This window comes from Aythya ferina (genome assembly GCF_964211825.1).
Source record: "Aythya ferina genome assembly, chromosome: Z".
NCBI classification, from domain to species: Eukaryota; Metazoa; Chordata; class Aves; order Anseriformes; family Anatidae; genus Aythya; species Aythya ferina.
In genome coordinates, this window is record NC_140299.1 from 19,453,748 (window position 1) to 19,481,158 (window position 27,411).

The window sequence follows — 27,411 nt, forward strand, 5'->3', positions numbered from 1 at the left end:
GCCCAAATGCAGTGTCCCCATTTCTGCCTTCAGTGCAGTCCTGGACACCATTCACTGGGGATGGAGAAAAACCTCCTCCAGCTCCTCCATTCTTTAGCACCCAAGGAGGAGTGGGTGGCCTGTCTATGTGGCCATTATCTCTGCCATTATCTTATTGGTTCAAAGGGCTTCCTAGTCTCTTCTGTGCCACTCGTCTGGTTCCAGTTTACTCCCAAGAAGTCTCCACGCACACTCAGCTGCTCCTTCCTGCCCAGATGAGGCATCTGGTATGGCTCATGGTTGCTGAGGTTGCTGCATCCCTGGGAAGCCCACAGGTGTCACCTTCTTGGCACAGGTGACACCTACCCTACCTATGTGCTTTCAAGGATTATTCTCTCACAGAAACTTGCAGGCTTCAAAACTGAGCAAACGTGAGCTTTTGGAAAGATTGTCAGTTATTACATTTTGGGCTTTCAGACATGGTCACATTATGTTTGAATCATGCTGGTTACTCTACAGATGAGGAAACTAAACAATTGTTCATCTGCCAGCAGTGGCTTTTCTTACAACACACCAACTGCTTCTGACTTTATTGAAGATTAAAGTAACTGCTTGGACATTTTTTGTGGTTAGAAAACCCCTTCCTATTCACTTATATTCATTGCCAAATCTTGAAATAGTTGTATTTGTGGAGACTTGAAATGTTTCATTTCAGTCTAATAAGCAGATTCAGACTTTTCACCAATGTGCCTAAAACAACATGCTTCATTTTAGGGAGTGTAACAGAAATAAACAGCTTTAGAAAATTAAATTGCTCATTTACTGAAAGCTTTCTTGTTAAAGGGGGTTCCAGAGGACATGACAGGAGATCATGGGGTTGATAATGAATAACATATTGCTCTTTGATAGTGCCTTAAGCAAATTATATAGTGATGGGGTCAGATTTGTAGTGAGTTGGAAGCAGAACTGTGACCAGAACTCTTGTTTTTTCTTTCCCTGTGACAGTCTCCCTCACTTCCTTTGCCTTTTATATTGTATTTGCAAGTATTAAAGCCTGTTTGTACAAGTATTTTACAAAAGCAATTGTAAGCTTATGTATCTAACTTTTATATTTTATTTGGACCTTCAAGGTAAACCAGGACATGCAACAGTAGGAATGAGCAGGTAGGAACAGATTCCCATGTATCTGACTTTGCACTGTTTTTTGGTGGCTGTCTTGCTTTAAGACCTTTTTGAAAGCTGTAGAAAATGTAGTCAGTCTCATTCAGTTTTGCCCCATTTCACACTCATATTGACAAGATAAACTCGGTACACAGCAAAAGAAAGTTGTGTTCTATGCCAATATTAGAAGAGAATGGACAAAAATATCCCTGATTCACACAACTTTGGCCCCAAAATTGGACTAGAGCTGTTATGAGGACAAGCATTTTCCAAAACATGAATACATTTTTGTTTCAGCAATGCTTGAAATGTTTTGAGAGTAATTTTTCTCATGGCATTTTGGCCTTTCTACTTCTGGTAGCAACTAAAACAGAAGTGCAGAGACAAGAAAACTGAATGCTCTATGTCTTCAGCAACATGTGGAGAATATACTGATCCATGGTTGCTCTACAGAAGAAGAGAGGAACAGAGAAGATAAACTACGTTGAAACAGGGAAAGATATTTGTGAGAGAACAGGCCATCTTGCAGACCACAATAGCTAGCTGTTCTCACTGCCTCCCCATGCAAAAAGTAAACTTCGACCCGCAGTGGACTGGCATGTCCAATGGCTTAGGATCAGGTAGATGAATTGTCACATGAATTGCATATTGCTGCACACTAGATGAATTGTCCTGTGCCACATGAAAATAATACAGAGGAGCTCAAAATAGCACCATACTTTTTGGCTGAGAGACAAAGATCTGGTATGCTGGATGCTCTGGACAGCTACAGCCCTCTGCTCTGGGGAGTATGCATTGCAAAATGGCAGGGCCTGAGAGCTTAATTAAAATTTTCTTCCAGATTATTGGAAAAATAGAAAGAAACAGCCATATTGCAGGCATATTGCCCAATGCCTGCAATCCCTGTAGCTAAGTTTTAATGAAAAGATGCTGTTTTTTTGGCTTTGTATTGGTGTTACTATAGCAGTAGCACAGTTTCATGCTCATTTGTTATTGGGGCTCCTAAGCCCCAAATAATGCCAAAAAAATGAACAGCATTTTTGAGACTGTCTACTTGACAAATTAGATGTTTTACTGAGACAATGTAGGGGATTTGCTATTTCCCAAAGTGTTAATACATGCTTCAAAAGGAAAACCATTTAAAATTCTTTTACAGTGATTCAGACTTAGAGATGAAATAAACACAGTGATTTCTCCCTTGTACTGATGCAACAATAGCAGGTTGGGTTGAGATGATATTGAAGGTTACTGAACAACTTCTGAGCAGGGTTAAAAAGGTTGCATTCAAAATTTGCTCTCCTTTTTCCACCCATGTTCTTCTGTCACATATGTTTTCTCAGTTTTCATTGGATGCTGCAGAAACAGTGTAAAGGCTGAAATTAATGGCAAAGAAGAGGGTGACATTTCAACACAAAGCCTCTTAGAAAGAAATTAATAGCTCCTTGAAAGGAGCTTTCTTCCTCTTCTTTCTTCTCCTTCTCCTTCTCCTTCTCCTTCTCCTTCTCCTTCTCCTTCTCCTTCTCCTTCTCCTTCTCCTTCTCCTTCTCCTTCTCCTTCTCCTTCTCCTTCTCCTTCTCCTTCTCCTTCTCCTTCTCCTTCTCCTTCTCCTTCTCCTTCTCCTTCTCCTTTCTCCTTCTCCTTCTCTTTCCTTTCTAAACATGCTCCAGAATTCTTGAATGACTGTCTCATGTAGTTTCATTATTTCACTTTGACCTTGCCTTCTCAGTCTGAGTCCTGTCTGCTCATTTATTTTCCTGGCTGTGCTTCAGCATGTATGCTTGTATAACCAAAAAGGTCTCTTGCCTTTTTTGTTCTTATTTTTATTTCCTCTGCTCACATCAGCAGGGTGTAGCATTTTTTTTTCCTTTCCCTTTAACTTAAATCTTCAGTCATAGTCAGTTGTGAAGAGGAGAAGAAAACTACCACATACTCAGTTTCTCTCCAGGAAGACATTTCCATTGTGACCTTACAGGAGAAATGTAGAGGGACAGACTCATCACTCCATTGATGTTACATATTTCTTCTTAACATTTTACATATGACCAAAAAAGAGAAAGGGATGCAATGAAAAGGCAGGGAGAGGCAGCACATTTAAATGCATAGCAGAGACTGTGCCACTTCAGATTTGGGTATGTAACCTAATCCCCTGCTACCCTCTCTTGTTTACTTTACTCTGCAGTTGTAGGTGATTGATTTTGGACATGTTCCAGTTCAATTTTTGGAATCAAACTTCTTTGGAAGTATTTAAAAAATATTTTTCTTTAATTACTCCCACACCTGTTTCTCTTGAAACTCTTCAGCCATGAGGCTTAAGTTCCCAGGGAATGCAATGAACCAGCTGTCCTATATAGAAGCATTTTTTTTCTGTGCTGCAAAATATTATGTGTGTGTTTTTCTTTTCCTTTTGAACTAAACACATTGTTTTAGTGACTTGTTATTAGTTTGCACTTCATAAACACCTCAATAGTGAAACAGCTGTGCATGCCAGCAGTCTAATATTTCAGATTTGTGTGAGGTACATCTTTCCATTATGTACACAAACAATATTAGTCCAGAGCCTAGATTAATACTCTAATATTGCAACCATTATGCCAATGAAAAATAATTCCCTCACCAGCAAATTATCTTCAGGTTGCTCATATTTAAATTAATTATACAACTGAAGGCAAAATAATAATACCTTTTCTGACAGTGCTTTCCATACTGCAGGGATGTCCATTATCATAGAATCATAGAATCATGGAATCATAGAATAATAGTATCGCAGAATGGTTTGGTTTAGAAGGGACCTTAAGGACCACCTAGTTCCAACCCCTTGCCATGGGCAGGGACACCTACCACCAGACCAGGTTGCCCAAAGCCCCATCCAGACTGGTCTTGAACACCTCCAGGGATGGGGCATCCATAGCTGCTCTGGGTAACCTGTGCCAGTGCCTCACCAGCCTCTGAGTGAAGAATTTCCTCTTTATATCTAACCTAAATCTGCCCTCTTTTAGTTTAAAGCTTTTTCCCCCTGTTCTGTCACCACACTCCCTGATGAAGACTCTCTCCCCTGCTGTTCTATAGGCCCCTTTTAGGTACTGGAAGACCTCTATAAGGTCTCCCCAGAACCTTCTCTTCACCAGGCTGAACAACCCCAATTCCCTCAGCCTGTCTTTGTAGATGAGGTGCTCCAGCCCTCTGACCATCTTTGTGACTCTCTTCTGGACTTGCTCTAGTATTTCCATGTCTTTCTTGTGCTGGGGTCCCCAGAGCTGAGTGCAGGACTCCAGGTAGGGTCTGACAAGAATTTTGTCAAGGACAGAAGGAACCTTCTCTTTCTTCTTGTTTACATCAAGTTTATCTAACTTTTAAGTGAGTTCTTCAACAGCCACCACTATGGTAGTATTTGAGCGCTCATTTACCAGTTTATGTGTTCTTAGGGAAGGATGGAAAGCGAGTACTCATAGTATATACATGTAAATGTCATCACACGAGTTTATCAAAATGCAGGAAAGGAAGGCTTAAGGAAGTCACCTGTGATCACACCAAAAGCCACTAGTAAAATATGGTAAATTAACACACTAGTAGTCCTAATTTATTATCTGAATCAGCAGCAGCCAGTCTTACCCTTAGTGAGTATTTTGCTGTCATTCAATTGAAGTTAATGCACTGCAAGTAAGAAAAACAAGCCATGGTGTATTAGATGTCTTTTAAGTAGTTTTTAAAGGAATACAACCTTTCTTTTGTACAAGTGGAGGGGCTCTTTAGCACAATGTTGACTTAGCAAGGCCAGTGCAGCACCTGAAGCAGGATGCCCTGCAGACTGAGACTGTGGGCTGGATTTGGCAGTGCCAGCTCACAGGCTTTTCTTCACCCTCTTAACCTTCAACTTCTGTGTATCTGGCAGCACACAGCCAAGATCTTGGCTTCCTGAATGATCTCAGACTGAAATCACAAAGTCCCCTGCAAAGGTTGTGTGATTAAATATCTAGTAGGACTACAATTCAGGAATATCTTGTTTTAAATTTGACTAAAAATTGTTCTATGTATTTATAGTTCCACTTTTTCATTTACAAACTGTGTCGTCATTTGTGGTTAGCATGTACCAGATATCAATTACCCTGTCCAAACTCAGAAGGAAAGAGTACAACTTCCTCAGAGAGACCATGAATCTTGTAGGTTCATTTATCTTAGTTGAGGTTATGACTTTTAACATAATTATAGAGCCATACAGCCATAGGAACAGAATATTTCATTATAGATGTGGTGGCATTTCCATTCTGCTTGTTTAATTTGGAAAGTAAAGTGACAATTTTGCTCAGAAGTAAAGTTGGTTGGTTTGAAATCCTGACACAAAGTTCAGTTTTTTTAATACCTATCCATATTCTTGAGCATAGATCTGGCCAATTTGTATACCTTTGGTAAGCCTAAGCACAGAGTGAATTGCAAAACAGTGGCACTAGGTTTTAGAGACAATCCCCATTACTGTGACACCATGGATCTGCTCCCAGGTAGCATCTGTATATCTGAGATCATTGCAGCCAAGGAAAAAGGTGAAGATATATTAGTCTTTGAACAGGCGATGCTCTCAAACTGAACACACCTTGCAATCAAATCCTTGTTCCACTTCATTTGAAGTAGGAACTTGGACCAAGTGTTTTATTCAGTAGGGCCCACCAACTTGGGTAGAAAACCAGGGTGAGCAGTGTTATGTGTTACAGCTCCAGGCTTATGGCTGAAAAATCTAAGTAGAGATTAAAGATAGTTAGGAACCAAATTTGGGATTTTGGTGCTTGTTGCTCTATGTGAAATTCATACTTTTGCAGATCTACTCCTGAGTTCAGTTTTAATACAGTTTGTAGATGCTTAGGCTTTGACTGCAAACGTCAGAACTTTAATCATAGGGAATGACTGAAGTACTGTGTAATATGGAGACAGGAAAGATCAGGCTCCAGCTAGTGATAATCTGTATGCAATTACAAACCTCCAGAATTACTTCTCAGATGTGGATTTCTTCTGCACAATGAGGAAAGATACAAAGCAGCCACATCCTCCCCAATACAAAGACAGTGTTTTGTGTTGTTTCTTCTTCAGCTGTGCTTCAGTTAGAAGAGCAGAGGAAATAGACCGTTATAATACTGACTAATAACAGTTTTATGACTAACAGCCATCCATTTAGTAACAGAGGTAACAGAGACTTTGCAATGCAAGAGCCAGTCATTTAATCATATACATACTCTATGTTAATTTTCACTTTTGTGCTTCATTTCTCCACTTTCATTCTGCACCTCAAAATCCACCACTTTTGAGCTGTATTTTATCTCAGGAGACATGGATAACAATACTACCTTGGACATGTCAGGAGATATGATTCTCTCCACTCTCCTCCTCCTGACCCCATTCATTTAGTAATTCATCCTGCCTAAATGCTGGGAGCAGAAAATCAGACTAGTTACATGCAGGTGGTAGCACATAAGCCCAGATTTAAAAAGTCAGGGATGATTTTCATACAGTGCAGTCTCACTTTGTAGCTACCACATGTTTTTTATGATACCCACATTCAATTATGAGCAATGAATGTTCTGCATCTAAAAGTAAACAAAATAATTCTTAGTTATTTCCTGTTCACTGTAGGTTGTGAAATGTCAGCATGTTAGAAACAAGCATAACTTGAGATGACATAGTGTGGGGTATTTGAAGTAACAAAGCCACAAGAAACACACATTTCCCTCTCCTTCCTCTTTAATATTCTAGATATGGAAATGAAAAAAAACACATCATGGCAGATTGTGTTGAATCAGAGCAGAGCTGTTTGGCTTGTCATCACCTCTGCTGAGCACAACCACTCTATGGGCGTTGTGCAGAGCAGAGATGGATACTCTCCTAAATGCAACATAAAAAAACAAAAAAAAAAACAAAACTGTAATAGGTTTTGACCTTTTCAGGATCAAAATGCTTGTCTTTGGGCTCACTGGACAAACATATTTGGCTAAAATTCAATTGTGAGTACTTGTATCTCCGAGCATATAACCAAAGTATGTTAGCTTTTGAGCAAAAGAGAGGAAAAAATAAACAGTTAGAAAGCGGGAGGGGGCAGCATCCTCACCAGAAGGGCAGGCAAGGATGTGCACAGTGAGTCATTCCTCCTAACAGCAACATGTGTGCATATTTTCCTTAGCTGTTTCACTATTGTTCTTACACTCTTGCAGTTTAGCTTTTGCAGAGCTGAATGTACCAGGTAATAAGTGTCCAAAGCCTTTCAGAAGGCCTCAAAGCACTCCACAAAGGAATGTTGGATCTCATTTTCAGCGACACATATAGGAATGATTGTGCAATTATAACAATAACTTTCTCTTTGCAATTTGCTAATCCCAGCAAGTGAGGGCTTGTACTCACACAGACTATATTATCATAATTATAAGAGCGTGGATAATGTGTTATACTGATTTTCTGTCCAGTATCTTATGTAGATTCACTTATAGTGTTATGGAGGTATGTGATGCTGGCAGACACGTTCTTATGGACACAGATAATATGGGAAAAACAACAAGAGATAAGTAACTGCAGTGTATGACACAAAGCTGCTTACATCTGTATCCACACGGGGACAGTGCAGTTCTACCAGACAGGCAGCCTAACTGCTTTGCCCTAGAAAGGGTGGAGAATCTTCCTTCCCTTGTCCCTCCAAGCCTCGACGTAAACCGTACAGAGCTAGCTCTCCCCGAACGTCCTCCCAGGCATCAATTCACCGAGTGAAAAAATTGTGACTGTTTTGGGTAGATTAGATTTCTGCGAAAGTATTAAGTTTAGTTGTGCTATTGAGAGGTGCAACAAGACCTCAAACTGGAGGAAATTGCAGCAGTATGTCTGGTTAGTTGTGTTAGGTCAGTTCTTCACACTGTGTTTTGTTTCACCCCAGAAGAAATGTATTGCTTTACTCCTTTGTGAACTGTTTGTGCATGCAGGGAGGAGCTCAGTATTTAAATTCACAAGTTAAATCAGTGCCAACACAAAAAGAGCTGTAGAAAAGCATGGGGACTGTGAAAAGGCAAATCTATGCAAGCATTTTGGAGGTTAAATGGGTGACATTTTGAAAATTTTGTGAGACAAATTGGAAATGTATCTATCCCTTGCTTTTACATGTTTAACATTTTTTTTTGCATTGAGTGTCTTACCCACCCCTCAGACACTTATGCCCCCCAGCAGGGAGTTTTCAATCAAAGAAAAAATCCATGAAAAAGCTTTTTGTTAAACTTTTAAGGAGCTCTGTTCTCCTAAATAGCATGTAGTGTTCCACAGGAAGGCATTCTCAATTGGGCTGTAAGATGAGATCTATGTTAAATAAAGAGAAGTATTTGCCTCTATTCAAGCAAATATAAGAGACTGGTGCTTTCCTAAGATAGATAATGTGGTGTTGTTCTCTTCTCTTGGAGCTGATAGGTTTGCTCATGAGTCAATGTTGGCCATTAATGCAAGGGATATCAGGGTTAAAATCATACAGAAAGTGGAAAAACAGCCCGGTAAAAGGGTTGTTTCTGATTATTAAGAATGTAACTAATTCCTGAATCAAGCTACTCCTCTTCTCTTCAACTGTTTGCTGTGAGAATACCAACCCAAACAAGCCCCAGAAACTCTGCCCTCCCTTATTTGTTGTCTTTGGTGACTTAATGCTAAAATGACTCATGGCATCTGAAGAGTCAAGGGATTGCCATCAATGTGAGCACTGTAAGGAACTGTAAGAGCAACTCCTTGCCCTGTGCACCCTGTGAACTTTTGTCCATGTGCCCTGTTCCAAAACAGAAGACTGCAGTGGGAATAAGGTATTTCATTCCTCGGGATACTGTAGGGTGAGCCTGGTGCAGAACCAGGGCAGCCTAGTATACCACAGGTATTATGTATCTCTTCCCTCTAGGGCAAAACGTGGTGCAATATCTTAGCCACACCATGCTACTCATCCTCTTTATGCTCCCTCCCAGGTGGCCTGGGGAAACATCACCTCACTCCAAATCTCCAGTTGGTATGGCACTGAGCAAAACTCCTGCATTTGGTGTCTGAGTGGATTTCTGTGCTGCCTCCAAATGAGGGTGAAGGGCAGCTGGAGGTGGGCTGTCCTCTGTGCTCCTCCTGGCCAGGGGGAAAGGGAGAGGAGCCTCACTCCATGCCAGAGACATAATTTCCTTCCTCACCACCACTGGTGTGAGAGAGACTGGTAAATTTGGGAAGATGGACATGGATCGTGGGCCTTACTTAGCAAAGAGATAATGGGAGCCAAGTCATGCTCTCTGGCCCATTGTGGAGGGTGCTGGTCATTGACTCATGAACTTTCATCCCACTAGATCCCAGTGGGGTTTGATCTCATTAGGACATTTTTATTTGGCTTATCAGGCCTGTGTCAGCTGTCCTGAGTGAAACATGGCCTTCTATAAACAATGTGGTCCATGCAGATACCTAAAGTTAGTGGAGTAGCTAGGAAGCAGACAAAAAATATGAGTTATTGTGACGGGCAGCTGGTGCTTTATCTAGGCTGGTGTCTTCAGGCCATGAAGCTGGAGGAGGCAGTCACCTTGCACAGTAACAGTGTCACAAATGATATGCCAGAACCCCATGCAATGCTGCAGATAGAAGAGCACTAATCACATCAGACTGGTGGGTGAACAGACCTGAAGTTATTTTTGAGGTTAAGATGTGAACATCACCCTGAAGACTAGTCCTCAGTTTAGTCTTTTCCTGGAAGCAGAAATGTATGCTCAACTATTTAGTGACCACATAGACTGTCCCTGGAACAACTGTGATGTTTAGGACACTACATCTTTGCATAAGTGAATTAGGATCAGTAAGGCTAATTATGTAAATAGCTAATTGCAGTTGAAGTCATCACAGTCACCTGCCTTTCAGACTTTCAAGAGCTTCTTGAAGTGTATTCCTATATACTGCAGAAGAAAGCTTGCTTCAGATGTGCTGCACCAAATCTGCATGTAGAAAAGTGCTCTTTCTGGATGTGAAATACAGAAAGTTTGAGTACTGTCTGGTATGGATAGCATAGGAACTACATTTAATGGTAGTGGAATGTTTTCTACTTTTTTTGCAGAGTTTCATTTCAGCCCAAATGGGGTTTCATATAGCGCAAAGCTAGCCCAGGCTGTTTTATGTTCCAATAAAGCAGGGCTCTGATGGACTGTTTTCCACCAACCCTGCAGAAGAGGAACTCTGATTAAATTTGAGCTCTTTGATTGCTTTAAAAGGAGCTCTGATTTAGAAGAATGTTACTTGTATAAGAAAGAACATGCTAGTCCTTAAGTAGATCAAAACTTTATGACAGGAGGGCTGCCTGGTATTCTTAAATAAATTTGAAAGCTATTTTAATCTGTCATCTTAAGCTTACAGCTACACATTTATGCAGTGAGTGTTTAATGAGTACTACACGATAAGGGATACTAGCATTAGAACAGAATGATTTAATTGACTGTGTCTTTTTTACTTTATTGAAAACATGAACCCAAACTCACTGTAAATGGCTAATTTACAATAAGTTACTACTTTTCAGGACCAAAATACCCTTGCAACATTAACAGATGAAGTTTCCAAAATAGACAAGCAGCTAAAAGGGATACTGACACTTGTCAAACCTGGTCTATTCATGCTGCTAGTGAGTGGAGTTTCATGGGGATGAACTTACACTAGCATTTCTCCCTTGATTTTCCCAGATATTCCCCAGAGTCCTCAGCCTCTCCATGCCTTCCAGCCCTGCTACCACCTTTGTTACCTTCCTCTGGATGCTTTCAAGGACCTTAACATCCTTTTTGTATTGTGGAGCCCAGAGCTGCACAGAATATTCAAGGTGAGGCTGCACCAGCACCAAATAAACTGGGAGAATCATCTCTTCTGACTGGCTGGTTATACTGTGGTTAATGCACCCCAAAACGCAGTTTGTCTGTCAGGGCATGCTGCTGGCTTACATGGAGCCTGCTGTTGACCAGCATCCTCAGGTCCCTTTCTGCCGAGCTGCTCCCCAGCCTCTTGTCTTCCAGTTTGTACTTGCATCTGGCAGACATTCTAGAGTCCCAGAACCAGTCTCTCAGAAGATGTTTGCTGAATTTTAGAAGTTATATCTTGTCATCAGATATATTTTGAAGTTTGCCTGGAGAAGGCAGTAATTTGAAGTTGTTTGTAAACCAAATATACAGGTCACAGGCCTTAGATTTGCAGGAAGAGATTTTGCATACCACTGGTCAGGACATTGCATGAGGAGGAAAAGCAAAGAAAGTGAGTCTTATCAAAGTAATTATCACTTTTCTATCAGGATAAACATTGTTCTTGAGAAGCTAAATGTAGTTTGATATGCTGGGTACTTTAATAATAGAGTAATTGAAATGAAAGTCCTTTCAGATTTTATTACTACTATTATTATTTGTTTATTTTCATGGGCAATAGAGGAGCCAGGTTTATCATACATACTGTAATTTGCTAATCCAGTCTGGAGGAAAGCAGAAGAGATGCTAGAATGAAGATGCCAATCTAGATCAAATATTTGTGCCAAGGTAGGAAAATTACTTGGATTCTTTTGACAATTGTTGTCAGAGGCAAAATCTGTGAAGTCTACAGGCCTGGTGGAATTGGTACTGCTCCCAGATAGACAGCGCTTTGCTCACAGGTGAGTACCTGCAGGTGCTTGTGCTGCACATTATGGTGAAATCATGGTTGGTCTCGTGGCTGCTACAGGGCTCAATGGTGAGAGCAAGCCTCTGGGCTGCAGACTCTGTTCATTTCTGTGAGGAACCCTGTACTGCTGGATGTTGGCAATGGCAGAAGTGGCTTTTTCTTGATTGGATCTAGCACAACATAGCAGTTTATGGTATCACATACTAGTCTCTACCTCATGTGCTGGGGCAGAACTGTAACAATTTTCAACCAGCATTTTCACAAGATAATGAAAGAAAAACATGGGGAAACCTAAAGGACTGTGAAACTGACCCTATCACCAGAGCCCATCACACTCCAAGGTGCTTATTATGTCCAAAGAGATACTTCAGACTCAGGACACTTCAACTTTTAAATCTTGTCTCAGTTTATCTGTTTTGACAAAATGGTGCCTGTTGTGCTCCAGAGCAGAGGAAAAGCACCAAGGGGGTGGGTCCTGCATTTACAAGATCCCCAGAATACTGGTGCTGAAAGAAACAAGAACACCATCTTGATGAACTTCAGACACTGAAAAATAACATGAGCTTCCAATGTGTGCTTGTTCCACAAGTGACTTTCTTGTGAAACCACACCTTTGCTTTTTTGTCCTATAAGTAGTCTCCTTGCCTATGCTGCTGTTCCACTGTCAGCTATGCAGTAATGACAGAAGTATTGGCCCCAGCAGGATGATTTAATCTGCTCCCCAGAATTACAGATACTTCCAGTGGGACATACAGAAGCTTTGGAGAGGGCTCAGAAAAGAGACAGAAGTACCTATCTGCAATAAATAAATAAAGACGAGGAAGTAAGCAAGCGACTCTGCAGCTCTAGAGAGAGTAAGTACATCCAAATATCACATACTTAGAGGCAAAGTGGACCTTGACCACTAAATTCAACAGGCTATTTAGAGCATCTCTGATAGAAACCAGCAAGGGCAACCAAACTCCTACAACAACCAATTTCTTTCCTTTCCTGAACACAGTTTATTGCCCCAAGCTGTGTGTGGTGATTACCTAATGACAGGAGGCAGGTAGCCCTGCAGTTCCTGACCTTTTGTCACTTAAAATGTTTTATTCTCTCCCTTGAAAGCCTGACCAATTGAAAAAGTGTGAAGCTGAGATACAGAGACTGTTTTGGCTGTGTTGACCTAGAAAATAGAAGATTGCAGGAAGATTAGACATTTTTAGACATTTTTTTAGACATTTATTTACTACTGTCTGATGAAAAATTATGTTGATATTTCTGTACACGGACGTTCTGTGATTTCAGCTTGAATCTGCATTTGCATGTAGGGTTTTTTATTTCCCAGGTGTCTGTGGTGTTTTCTGTTTTGCTTTAGTTGTGGTTTTGAGAGATATAAGAAAATTAAAGTGGCACATAATTTCCCTCTTAAGTGATACTTAAGAATGTGTTTGGCACCACAACAATATGGACAAAATGTACCCTCACATAAGAAAAGAAAATGATGCATTCTTCTCTAAATTCAAGATCAAGTGAAAAACACATGCCCAACTAATTAACAGTTTTACAGTTGGCTTTTCTGCTGTTGGCTTCGGTATACAACTGTGAATAAAATACAAGATAAATAGATAGACTGTTTCTTTGCTTCCTTATCAAACAAAATGTGCCTTAAAAAGTTTTCAGATAAATTCTAATCTAGGCGCTAAAAATATTAAAATCTGTTTTGTGCTAGGGATTTTTTTTTTTTTCCCGTGAACACCAATGCTTGTGTTATAGTGTGGATGACAGCACATCTATTTTTCAGGGTCTTTCAGGCCACTTTACTAGCAATGTTCATTACTGCATGATATTTAACTCTATGTGCTGAAACACACTGTCTGTTTGCTTTTTTTTTTTTTTATTATTTTTTGCCAGGGATTGTCAAATGGACAGTTTTGAAATGAAAATAAGCTATTTCAAAGTATGAAAAGCTGTCCTTGACAGTATGGCAATTTTTATTTTGAAGCATTTTTAAGGTTTCCGTGTTTCAGAGAAGAAGCTTTGAAATCTGGTAGGAGTTAGTTTATTTTTATTTTTATTTATTTATTTATTTTTTATTTTACACAGTTCTTGTGCTGCTTCTGTTTTCAGGACAATTTATCTTAACAAGAACAAGCTTATTATCCTCAGTTTATGTTAAAATTGTGTATCCAAGATGGGCAACAGTAAAAACCCTAGATCTGGTTCTTACTGAATTTGAGGGAAAGAAGAGTACTGTGAATAAACACCTTACCATCACCATAAAGCTGCAAAGCATGCTGCTGGTGTGTGTTAATGTTGAAGCACTTTACAACACTTGTACTATAGCTACACTTTGACAGTTTTTATTTCTAAGGAGAAGTAAATCATTATTCCTAGTAGAAAAATTAGTTACTATTATGTTTCAAGCCCTTTACCTGCCTACCCTTCCACCTCTAGAGTAGATGAATTTAAAGAAGTATGTGAGCAGAAATAAAAGATGTAAAATGACTTGCTGAAGGCCATGAAGAAATTAAGTGGCAAGCTGGAATGAGATTCATTAATTTATAGCTGTGGCTCAGTGCTTTGCAAAGGAGACCATGCCACTTCTTGCTGAACGCTATTGTAACATGTTGTCCTGTTTGGTGAGTAGGTTTGAAATACTGGGAATGGGTTTCTTAAGCAGATGCAATATTCATGAAATGTTGTTTGCTGTGTGTTTCTGTAAAACATAAATCCTAGAGCAGATAATTGTTCAAATATTACTTTCTGCTAGCTGGAGGATTTGTTGTTGTTGTTTTTAGCACAGGAACCTGGAAAAAGCTTGTGTTTGAAGGGATTTTTGTTTTCCTTCTCCTGATAAGACAAAATGGAATGAAGGACTTTGATGTCACCTAGGATTTACATAATTCCTCCCTCACCAGTAAATATTAACAGATGACAACTTGGAGTGCTATCTACTTCAGTTCTTGCATCTATGTATCTGTGCCTCTCCTGTCATGAAGCTCAGCTATTCAGGTTATGGATATTTTAATGTGAATGTTGTATTTGCAAATGCATGTGAAATAGAAAAGTACCGTGTGAACTTAGCATTCAAAATAATGTAGCTAGCATATAAAATAACTGGGAATTACTATTCATGTTCAAATAAAATGGAAAGACAGATCCCCTATAATCCAAACAAAAGATAAATTACATTGGTTTTAAGTATGAATTCAAAGTCTTGGTGGCTTTCTAGAAAACAGAAACATCCTGGTAACATGACAGATTAGGTTTGCTTTTAAAACTGTTGATTTTTGACAAGATCAATGAGTTGATACAAGTTTTTCAAACATGAGGGTGGCTGAAATGAAAATGTTTGAGATCTGACAGTGAGTCTGGCTATCTTTATGTGACTTCTCTTGAGAATTTTGTCTGTTTTAGCTGAAATGTTAACACTACTTTCAGAAAAGACATCTTATTTATGTCAAACCCAACAGCAAATCAGGAGAATAGATTTCAAAATAGGTATGGTAATATAAAGCAAATCAGTGATAGTTCACTGCAATCCCTTGTACTGTTCATATAACTTCACACCAGATTTAACCAGCTCTTGTGATGTTTTGGAGTCTCATTTCATGTAGCTAAACTTGTGTTTGGAGGCCTTTAACTTCACAAGGTGTGGAGAGAAGACAAAGATGCTGTTTGACATGTCCCACAAGCAGCTTTGGGCAGCAGGATGTTGTTTCTAGAAGGTGTGTTATTCTTGAAAACTTCTGTAACACCACAATCTGAAAGGTGTTTCTGGGGAAGAGCTGTTCTGGTCCTGTTTACAGAATCACAGACTCATGGGAATGGTTAAAGTTGGCAGAGACATCTGGCAGCCACCTGTTCCAACCCCCTGCCCAAGCAGGGACACTTAAACCATGTCCAGACAGCTTCTGAGGATGCTCCATCACACACTCAGTAGAGAAATGCTTTCTTCAGACAAATGGTTTTGTGTTCCAGTTTGTGTCCATTGCCTCTTGTCATGGCACTGAACAATGGCCTTCATAAGGCATGTCAGTCCAATAGCTTGTGAACTTTTATTCACTGACAAGACCTGCATATTAAATACATTTTAATGACATGCTCCTGCGTGGGCTCCTCTCCACGGGCTGCAGCTCCTGCCTGGGGCCTGCTCCTGCGGGGGCTCTCCATGGGCCGCAGCCTCCTCCAGGCCACATCCACCTGCTCCACCGGGGGCTCCTCCACCCATGGGGGGGCTGCAGCGTGGAGATCTGCTCCATGTGGGACCCATGGGCTGCAGGGGGACAGCCTGCTCCACCAGGGGCCTCTCCCTGCACAGGCCACAGGGGAACTGCTGCTGCCTGCCTGCAGCACCTCCTGCCCTCCTCCTGCGCTCACCTGGGGGCTGCAGGGCTGCTTCTCACCACTCTCTCCCAGCTGCTGGAGCACAGCAGCTTTTTTTTTTTTTTTTCCTTTTCTTCAGTCTGCTCTCCCAGTGGCCCAACCAGCCTCGTTCCCTGGCTCATCTCTGGCCAGTGGTGGGTCCCTTTTTGAGCAGCTGGAGCTGGCTCTGATCTGACACGGGGCAGTTGCTGGGCTCTGCTCACAGAGGCCACGACTGCAGCCCCCCCACTAGAAAACCTTGCCTTGCAAACCCAATACAGAGCTCAGTAGCTCACTTCTTCCATACTGGGGCCTTCATGAAGATATTGGTGCTTGATACCATTCGAACATACTTGCATCTCTCTACATCTATCACAGTGGCAGCACAATGCCACCTGCTCTTGACAGCATGCTCACAGCACAGCTGGGACCATGGTACCATGGGACCATGGTACCCATAGGACCATGGCCCTGTGTTTGGGTGCAGATGTGGGGCAATGTACTTGCTACCCAAATGGGTAGCCTGGTTCAAGGTGCCTGTGGGGGTTAATGTGCAACCAGGCTGGATGGCCTTTGCTTGGACAGAAGAGGGAAAAGAAACATGAATCTCCTTTTCAGTCATTTTCTGCTGCTTTCAGCTCCAGCCACTTGTGGACCAGCACTTTAAGGAGCAGCTGAGCCTGCCAGTGGCATGGGTGCCTGTGTCCCACCTGCCCAGTGTTAGCAGGAGAAAAAGCCAAGAAGACTGAAACCAGTAGTTATTTGGCAGCACAGACACAGATAAGGATCTCATCAATGACAAAAGAAAAAAAAAGTAAATTACAAAACTAGCAGACAGGTTCATACCCAGCCCTAGAGTTGCTGATTAATTCGGATAAATCCCTACTCTTTAAAGCTGTTACGTGTCTCTATGCAACTGCTGAAACCAAGGTATATTTTAATGATTGGACCTGATGATCTTAGAGGTCTTTTCCAACCTAAATGATTGCATGATTGCATAATTCTATGTGCCTGTTTTAAAAAGACAAAAGATGAATCCACAGAATACACACAGAAATAATGCTTAGTTGTGATGATGATGAGACTTGTGATGATGAATGAGATTGCTCTGTGCACTTCTACCTGTTCTTACATATTTAATAAGAACCTGTCTAGAGCCTTTTTTCTGCTAAGTGCTGTGTAGGTTTTACACTGTCCTTCTGTCAGGTCAATACGTGAATTCTACAGATGGGGAAACTGAGACAAATTTCACATTCACCTGAACAAACCAGTGCTGTAACAAAGGTTTCTCAAGTAAGCAGCAACTTCTCCTGTGGGCAAGGGCTCTGTTCCTGTACCAGGACCTTCTTCAGCAACGCATGGGAAATGTGGGATGTCAGGATGCCTTTTCCCTGTAACGCCCTGGGAAACCATGGGTACTTCAAGCAATCAGAGGAAGCTGTCCTGTCGGGGGGAAAAAAAAAAAAAAAAAGTATATGCTGGAAGAATAGGGAATCAGGGTCTATGTTTGTGCTGGTGGACATGAGCTTCTTCTCTGCCTATAGGGCTCCATTGGTGAGATCTGAGAGATAACTTTGCTAGGGTACAGCTTCCTTGTCCCCACATGGTGTGTGGCCACGTCTTGGCTGTCCTCCAGATCACCACTGAAGCCAGTTGTGCTTGCCTGTGTAGGCAGGTGTTCCCAGAAAAATCCTGGGGTTTGTTGCTAAATCTGCTTTTCAGCTTTGTGATATTTTTTGTCCTGTAATTGAAAGTGTGATTGCAGCATGTGCAGTTGTACGTGAGCTTGCTTTAATTTAACTAACCTGGATATTAATAGCTACAAAATTGTACTCTGAGCTATAGACATCCTCCAGGGAACCTGACAGATTACACAGTATTGAAATGTATGTAGGAGTGTGTCTGTGCTTCTTACTCCACTGATGATAGCTTAAGTGTAAGTGCTGCAGTTGTGTCTCCAGCTGGGGAATAAGCATTGCCTTAGTCTGATCAGGGTCTTTGTCTGTTAACAGTAACACATAGGTTATCCTTATTTCTTAAGTGAAGTATAGTGGATTTATTATGTGAAGGTATGCAAGACACAGATTCCTGATGGCTCTTTAACAGGAGATGTTTATTGCCCTTTTTCACTATTACATAGACTTTCCCTGTAGCCCCACATGCTGTCCACACACCCGAATCTGTCATACAATTGGTTAGAGACCCTCCGACACGCGCCTGGAGCCAGCCAGCAATTGGCCACTGCCCAAAGCTCATCTTTAGCACGGTAGCCAATTTACTTTATCTCAACCTTGCTCAATTTTTTGTTTCTACCACTTGTTTCCTCATCATCTCTGATTCAGGGATGTGTGAAACAACATGAAGCCACCTGCAAATTCCTTTCCCACAATTATGTACATGGTTTTATACAGTAGAGAGGAGCTCAGGCTAATAGAATCACAGAATAGCTTGGGTTGGAAGGGACCCTTAAAGATCATCAAGTCCAGCCCCCCTGCCATGAGAGATTATCAGAAGCAAAACTGCCAGCTACAGGCTTTTCAATGTCCTTGCCTACACTATTTGCATCTTGATAGTTGAGACTTTTGAATCTGATACACAGCTCTCTGACGTCATGGAAGAGAGCAGAGGATGGGCTTGATGTGCTACTGGTGGCCAGTGATGCTATGGGAACACTGGGGTGAGAAAATGTGTTTTGTCTCTAATGTTTTCATGCACTGGGTGTATGACATTGCTGTTTTTGAGAGGGGCTTAGAGGTACAAATGCTTGCCTGTGATTTGCCAGTAGGGAACAGGCTCACTTCATCAGGCAAACAGGCATTACTTGCAAATGCATGGTGTTGCAAGAAGTACAAAATTACTCTTAAATTATATACAATATTTATATTTGGATTTGTACCTCTAGTAAGAAGAGACTGATCCCTTGATTTAAAATATTGTCTGTATTTTACTTTTTTTTCTGTGTCTTCAGGGTTGAACTTCACTTTGTTCATCCCACTCCTGTTTTTGTCTTTTTGGAAATTAAGCATGATAGCCAAGTAAGAAAAAGCAATGGTCTGTATATTCTGAACCATCTGTTCCTCCTTTCTAACACAGCATTTTTTTTTTTCACTGTTTTTATAATTATTATTCTGGATATATTTGTCCAATACTAAATTTCTAGTACACAGACAGGAAGAAAAAGTAAATGAGAAATCTAAAGTTCTTGTGGGTGTCAAAGATCATGCATATAGAAACATTTCTGAGCCCAGATATACATCACAGAATCACAGAATATCCTGAGTTGGAAGGAGTTCACATGGATCATTAGGTCCAACTCTTGGCTCCACACAGAACCACCCAAAAATTAGACCCTATATCTGAGAGCATTGTCCAAACATTTGTGGAACTCCAGCAGGCTCTATACCATAAACACTGCCCTGGGGAGCCTTTCCCAGTGCTCAACCACCCTCTGTGTGAAGACCCTTTTCCTAACACCCAGCCTGACCCTCCATGTCAGCTCCATGTCATTCCCTTGGGTCCAGTCACTGTCCCCAGGGAGCAGAGCTCAGTGCCTGCCCCTCCTCTCTTGCTCTAAAATGTACCTTGCTCTACCCGAGTAGTGACTTGACTAACCCTTTACTATTACTATTTTCTATAACAGCCTTCATTCCTATGTTTTCAGGCTAAGCAATTTGTTAAAATTGTCATCGTTTTTGAGTAAAAGTTTCATGCTTGGTGTATTTGTGCGACAAACTATGGGATAATTTACTTAAATAGGAAAGCAGTTGACAGGTAAAGTTTTGTGGCAAATGAGAGACATTATTCTATGAATGAGAGAGGCTTTCAGCAGAAACATGTTTACATCAATGCTCCCTATTGCTAAAGGCATTCGTCCCCTTCTGTGAAAGGAAACACCAGCCCTCCCTGCTTTATTTTCTTGAAGTTTAATGTAAATGGAAAAGGAAACGTCTAAGTGATCAACTCTTCCCTGTGGAACACAATTTGCTGTGCTTTCCTCTGGAAGGACTAGGAGGAGGTGAGCCAGGGGCACAGCAATGGTCGCAGTCATGAGTGAGCTGATGGAGAACACAATCCAGATTTCTGTTCAAAGCACATGAATATGGAAATAAGATATAATGAATGAAGACCTGTTTGCATGGTCTGTGAAATACTGCAGCAACTGGACCCTTTTTTATTCACATTGAGTTACTCCACTGGTAAAATTTAGGGCAAGAAATTTAAGCTAAGTGCCCAGGGTAGATTTCCAAAACGAGTATACATGATACAACTAATTAGATAAATCAAAATATATGTATGTGGACATAAAAGTGACCTTTTTTTGGTAATATTTGCTGGAGTCAGTTGTTTCTTTAACGTGTTTTCCTCTTCCATCTCCATCTGATGCCATCTGTTGCCTATTTTATGTGTGAATTTGATTTTTGAACCACTTCAGGCTGTTCTACATATGCAGAATAATAGAGCAAAACAAAGTTATTGCCTTTTACTGTTGGTAAAATTGTTCTCTGGCAGTAATATTCATTTTTTTTTTCAGTCAAATCCAGTTTTTTACTAGAGTCAAGAGGTTTGTGGTGCAGGAAGCCTTGCTGGTGTCTTCCTTTTGGTAAGTAGCACTTGGAGCCTCAATAAAGGTTCCAATTAAAGGAAAAAAACAAACTGTGCTTTCCTTTTATGCCACATCAGTAACTCTTTCTAGTACAATATTTTACAAAGAGAGGGCCATGTGCTAGGATAACCTCAACATTTAGAGTACACATGCTGTTGATGGGTTAAAGATGATGGGAAATGAACTTCTCATTCAGTTTAATTGCAAATTTTGGAAGCACTACAGTACAACTCCATACTTTTTGTGACTGTGACTCCCTTTTTATGTAGTCCTGTATCGTTATGAAAAATGTTGTAAGCAAAAATGTGCATTTAAGCTGTTTTAAGGATACTTAATATTGGGCTTAAAAAATTGTAAATTTCACTGAAAATTAATTGCATTTTCTCACTATACTTAGCTTTATTTATTACCTGCTCTTAATGTTAGGGTATAGTAGCCAAAAGTAGCAAAGTAATACTAAGGAGTCATTGGTCAACTCTGTGACTGGCAATCTTACCATAGATGATACGTGCAACATTACCAAATCTACTTTTAAAAGTCTCTGTGTTTTAAATGTTCTTTTCACTTTTTTATTTTTATTTTTTTTATTTTTATTTTTTTTCTTCTACTTGCCTGACAGAATGAAATATTTTGTCTCTATCATAGCAAAACAATATTGTATGCAGTTTCCTTATGTAAAATGTATGAGCGTCCCAAACTAACAACTGTCATTTTATGTCACTGTTTTCATAAGGAAAATAGGACAGATGCAAGTTTTTTGAAGAAAAAAGATGACTGTCACTTTTACCATGTTACTGCATTAACATTATTTTTTTAAGATTCTAATGTGAACAATTACTCTTATATTTATTGCTATTTTTTTTAATTTCCTTCATTATTTTCTGTTTTTCTAAAGCATCCTGAGGTGACTCTTTTACTCTTCAGTTTTAGGTTTTCACCTACTACTACCCGTTTTCTTTCAAGCCACCTCATCCCCTTTAAACTCTAATTACTGCAATTTTCTGTGTACCTCTCCTTGGACTCTTGCTCTTCATTACCAATATTAGTGCCTCATTGAAATTTCTGAAATTTAAAACTGCAGTTTCTAAAGAAACCCCATATGTGGTGCATGAATGCCCAACAGGCTGTATCGTTGTCGCACCCAAGTGAAATATGGGACTGATGTCACTGTGTTACCGATATGACGTCCGTAAGGTTTGCCAAAAGTGCTTTTCCCAAAGCCTTGAGCTGTGGCCACCTGGATTTCATTGTGGTGAATTGTGAATCATCATTGTCCTTCCAATGCCAGGCTGAGCGATATCTTGAAAGAAATCAAAGGGGAGGAATCATTCAAAAATCATTCAAAAATAAACCAACCAACCACAACCAACAAATTTCTAAGACTAGATTTCTGAAATTATTTAGTGAGACAATGCTGAAAATAAAAAACAGATTGACATCTTTCTTGTGCTGGGCACTCCAGACCTGGACGCAGCACTCCAATTAAGGCCTTAAAATGGCAGAGCAGCTCTGTCAGTGCAGCCCAGGACACAATTGGCCTTCTGGGCTGCAAGAGCACACTTCTGGCTCATGTCGAGCTTTTTGTCCACCAGAACCCTGAGGTCCTTCTCCACAGGGCTGCTCTCAGTGAGTTCTTCTCCCAGTCTGTGCTTATGTCTGGGATTGCCCCAACCCAGGTGCAGCACCTTGCGCTTGGACTTGTTGAACCTTATTAGGTTCATGTGGGCCTCCAGCCTGTCCAGGTCTGTTTGGATGGCATCCCTTCCTTCTGTTGTGTCAACTGCAAAGACACTGTGGATGTGACTGAATGTGATCGAGTGGCTTGCTCCTTTATAAAAATTGCTTTCATTAATTGCTGGGACTTTTAGGATCAGACTGTTAGTTTTTTTGTCAATTTGTGTATGTGCCTCCAGGCTTTTCACCTAAACTCCAGCTGCCTTTTGTATTATCCCGTTACCAGTGTGAGTTGTTCGAATGGAAAAACACACGCTGTCTCAATACTCTCAGGTTTGACAGCTCTGTGTTCGGAGCTTTCCACAGACACAGAACCTCTGTTAGATTTAAAGAAGGGTTAGTATTTGGGTTGAATGGCATCAAGGAATAGGAAATACTTGCCTTTCCCTACAGACTTGTTATCAGAATTGTGCATGGGGAGCAGGCAGAGCAGCCTAGGATGTGTATTATAGCTGTCAATGCATCACATAAGGTGGTCTTAGCTAGGAAGCATAGACAGATACACAAAACTGGAAGAAGAAATTAATGTGGGATTCCTTGCTAAGGAATCTTCCGAGATCATTGCAGAGGAGGAACCATGTTATTCTCAGATGGAGTTTTTTTCACTTTAAGTAAAACAAGTAATTTTTCCTTCTTTGGAAGATTTTACTTCTTTTGAAATACATTACATCTTCACATCTTTTTTTTTTTTTTTTTTTTTTTTCTTCTTCTAAATGAGTCTATGTGTAGGGGTCTCTGCAAATGCAGCCTGGTACCGTCACACAAAACATTGGAGAGCCACACAATGACTTTTCCTGGGGCAATTCATTTGCCTCAAAGAGGTCTGAGAGACAGATAAAGAGATAGAGAGAAAGGCAGAAAAATGACTGTATATTTTGGTTTTCATTATTTTTCTTCAGTCTCATTGTAAGGGGAAAACCCAGCAACAACCCTTTTTTCTTTGTATTCTTGCCCATGTTACTTTCAGTTATTTATTCTTTGTTTTGAACAAGAAACAAACAAACAGTCAAAATTAAGCTGTTATTGCATCAAAGGCCTGGCTAGTTGACAATTTATTTATTAACAAGCGGTACTTATTTTAATTATGATCCAAATCCTAACTGTCTATGCCACATTCCTAATTACTATTCTGGTTTATAGCTGTGGTAAATTTCACAAAGGAATTTTAATTAAAAAGATGTTTGAACAGTGAGTAGGTTTGTTTGCTTGTTATTTCAGATAACTAATACTGCAGTGTGGTCTGATGACGTTTATTGGACTATTATTTGTGAAAGATGGTCCCACTGGAACTTTGGGGTTTCAGATCTTCAGGTGCAAATTCAAGATTATACTAGTCCTTCACACTAAGAACTGCAAGATGACAGTGGTAGTAATATGAATGTTTATGCTGGTGTGTATGATAAGGTATTCCTGATAATTCAAGACAGCATGGTTGTGAGATGCAAGATGCATTGGATTTAACTTACAAATCTTTTTATGAAATAAGGGAACCAGTCAACTAGTTACTGCTGTATGAAAAATGTAAAAAAAAATAAAAATTTTAAAAGAGGCACCTTTCAGATGAACATAGATAAAACAGTTCACTAAACAATGGATGATGACACATAGCTGCAAATTATAACAAGCAAAAGCAAGATGAGCTTTCTGCAGAAGACAAGGAACAAGGAAGAAAGTCAGGGGAATTTTGCTTTTTCTGACTTCTCTGCTTTTTCTTCCCAGAGACATACAGGATAGCTGTGGAGAGTTCTTTAGCCCTATATCTCTAAACATCTTATGTTGACTTGTTTTACCAAAGATAAAGATGATGAACAGCCATCAAAGATTATGAAAAAGTGTAATTGGATTATTACTCATGAATAAAATTTTAGAGTTAGAATGAATGTTCCAAGTGTTTCTTCAGTGGTGGGCTTGTTAATTCCTTGCTTGGGAGTAAATATACACTTTCCCACCTAAGAGGAGAAGCAATCAAGAGAAAGGAAACAAAAATGAACTTTACACACAAACATTCCATGTGTTTTGCTCTTAACTGATGCTAAATGCTCTCTGGGAAATACCATATCCTCTTAAATGGTAACTATATTAGATGTTAACCACAAAATTGTCTTTTCTTTGCATTGTAATACCCCACATAGTAACAGCTAATGCAACGAGGAGAATTAAACTGTCTAGAACTACTCATTATTCCCGTATTCACTAATGATTTCTATTTCTTCCTCTCCCATCTTCAGGGCTGTTCCTGCTCTGCCTTCCACAGGAGGCATCTGCAAGCTCTTCCAGGACAGCTCAAATGCACCTTGCTCAGCAGGCTGGTCTGGTCTGGTCACCCATCTGTGGCTGTTCCACTCCCATCAGTGGAATGACTGTCCATGTCCTCCTGTGAATGAGGTGGTAGGTGACTGGTGAGTTGGTGCTGTGGATACAAGGAAATGCAGTTTTGATACCTATGCAGTATGGCTCTCAGACTGGCTGCATCTTGCAGCACTGTTCTTTAGCAGGTTTGATCATCCGGCATCAATGTTAATCTACCCTGGCACAGGGAATAGTGCCAGAATTGTAAATAAAATCATATTACTTTCAAGAATTCTAGAAAACTGTTTTTGCATGTGTGTAGGCCACATTGGTCTTGGTGGAGCAGTAGTTAGGTGTCTCCAATAGCCTGCACACTCAGACAAGACATTAGGGACCTGGTATCAATCCTGGGTCACCCCATTGTTTCTTGAATAACCTAGGGCAGGTCATGGTCTCTTTGTGCCTTGTGTGCTCTTTTCGGAAGTGCTGCAAATTGTCCATACCTTAGCTCATATGAGGCATTAGATTTGTTGACCTGTTTGCTGAGACTGGCATTGTTTCCTGCATTTTCGTGATGTACACTAATCTCAATGAAATCAATTATTCTGTGGGGCCTCCAGGGACTGATGCCCTCTTTTAATGCTCCTATCAACAGCATCAGCTGCAGACTCTGGCAAAATATCTCAAACAGGTATTTTAGAGTGCTTTAATGGTCAGTTCAGGGAGAAGGTTTCCCACTTCATCTTCAAAAGCAAGGATAAAGCAGGTTAACTTGATCACAGATATTCATGTAAGAAAATACCTACGTTAGTAAAACAAACACATTACAAATGCATCTAATTATAGGCTAAGATGATGCCAGTTTTGCAGTTTCAGGCTTCTTGGATGTTGGTGCCTTTGTCCATAAAAGAAGACAGAAGAGTTTTTCTGAACTAAAAGTTTGTTTCCCACATATGGTTACAATTGGAAACATGTCTGAAGTCCTTCAAAATTGTTGGTACTGGCCTCTCTGAAATACCACTAGATAAAAAAAGAAAAGCTGCATGAATTGTACAGTGCTGCAATAATTCTGTAATGAGAAGATAGACTGGGGCAAACTGTATAGTTTCCCTTTGATTTCAACATATTCATTAACCTTTTTTTTTTTTTTTTTTTTTTTTTTTTGGGGTGGGGGGGCAGTGGAGGGGTGGGAAGAAGGCTGGGGCAGAGGGGAGGAAAGAGGAATAAGAAATTCTTTAAGCAGGGGCAATTGTAAGGATCTCCAAAGTCTTTAAACTAGGCTTAGTCTATTTGAACGTTTTTCTTGGGTTGAAAGAAGAGCTGGATGCTATGAGGAAATAGCATAGGTTTATCTTTTGGGGGAAAATAGGTGGTTTTGTTGAGAACTAGGGGAAATTCTCAAATAAGAGAGGAGATGCTTTCCATAGCTTACCTAAGACAAAGAAACATAGTGAGTAGATTTACCCCTAGTATTTCTTTTTACTAGAACTGGAAAGTATCAGTTTTTTTGAGGGACCTCTTTTGCCAGTTTATCCTCAGGGCACTCAAGTCACTTTTACAGCAACAGTTCATAAAATGTTGCAAGAAAACACTGTACTAGTGCAATCCACTTTTCCTTTGTGGTCTCTCCTGCAAGCTTGTTTGTTTTATTATTACTATTATTTATTATTTATTTCCTTTAAGGCTGTCTTCCTAGATGACTCTAATGGAGTAAGTTTTTATGGTTTCCTGGGCTGGAGGCAGGCTGCACGCCATTTCACAACAAATAATGAGCCTTACCAGTTGCAAAACAGATCCATAGAGGATGTGTAATTGATGACCCCTCTCAAAGCACACAAGGACAAATTTTTGAATTTCTCTTTTCCTTTGACATCAGTGTATTTACCCTCGTTGAAGGAGACATTTTTCATTTGAACTGCTTTTGGAAGGTAGTGACCCTCCCTAAAGTCCCAGTCCATTACTAAAATATGTAAGTTTGGTGTTACACAGAGAGGAAAACCATATTGAACTGGAGATGATGTAGAGGAAATGAATTTTAAACCTCATATACCCATAGTAGATAGATTTGTGGAAGGAGAAAATCTGCAGTGCAGCTTTCCTCTAGAAGTTGTCTGTCAATTTTGTTGAAAAAAATAAAAACAGGAAACCTATGGTCAGTCTTCACTGTTCTAATAGAACATAGAATATAACTTCTATGGCTGGATGTAAGCTTTTTTCTTGGTTTTAATATTGATTAACAATATGCTACCAGTCAGAGGAACTTTTATGGATCTAGTCCATCTGTTTGTAGATTAAAGTAGAATGTGTCAGTCTTGTTTTGGTAGGACGTAAAATATAAACTGAAGTTTATTATTATTATTATTATTATTATTATTATTATTATTATTATTATTATTATTATTATTATTATTTAAGGTAACCTTCCTAGATGTCTGATTAAGAAACATATGTTTCCCTCTGTGATCTATGGTGCAGCATGGAAAAAGCAAATGGTCTCACATCTAAGGAACAGTGAAAGCCTCTGACCATAACAGTAGTGTAACTGTTTTCAAAATTCAGGAAGACTAACAATATTTTTGATTAAAAAACATAGGGGTAAAGAAGGAGCTTCTTTCTTAAAAGGAAACAAAGCAAAACAACAACATCAAACAACAACA

General features: G+C 40.0%; 1 long non-coding RNA gene across 1 annotated transcript in view; it reads left to right on the forward strand.

The window, feature by feature from the left end:
* Window positions 1-12,449: 12,449 nt before the first annotated feature.
* The window catches only part of LOC311427575, a 228,662-nt gene continuing 213,700 nt past the window's right edge, over window positions 12,450-27,411 (forward strand). The window contains exons 1-3 of the long non-coding RNA XR_014687435.1: window positions 12,450-12,635; window positions 20,660-20,728; window positions 24,694-24,864. This is a non-coding gene — a long non-coding RNA (uncharacterized lncRNA). The remainder of the gene's footprint in view (window positions 12,636-20,659; window positions 20,729-24,693; window positions 24,865-27,411) is intronic.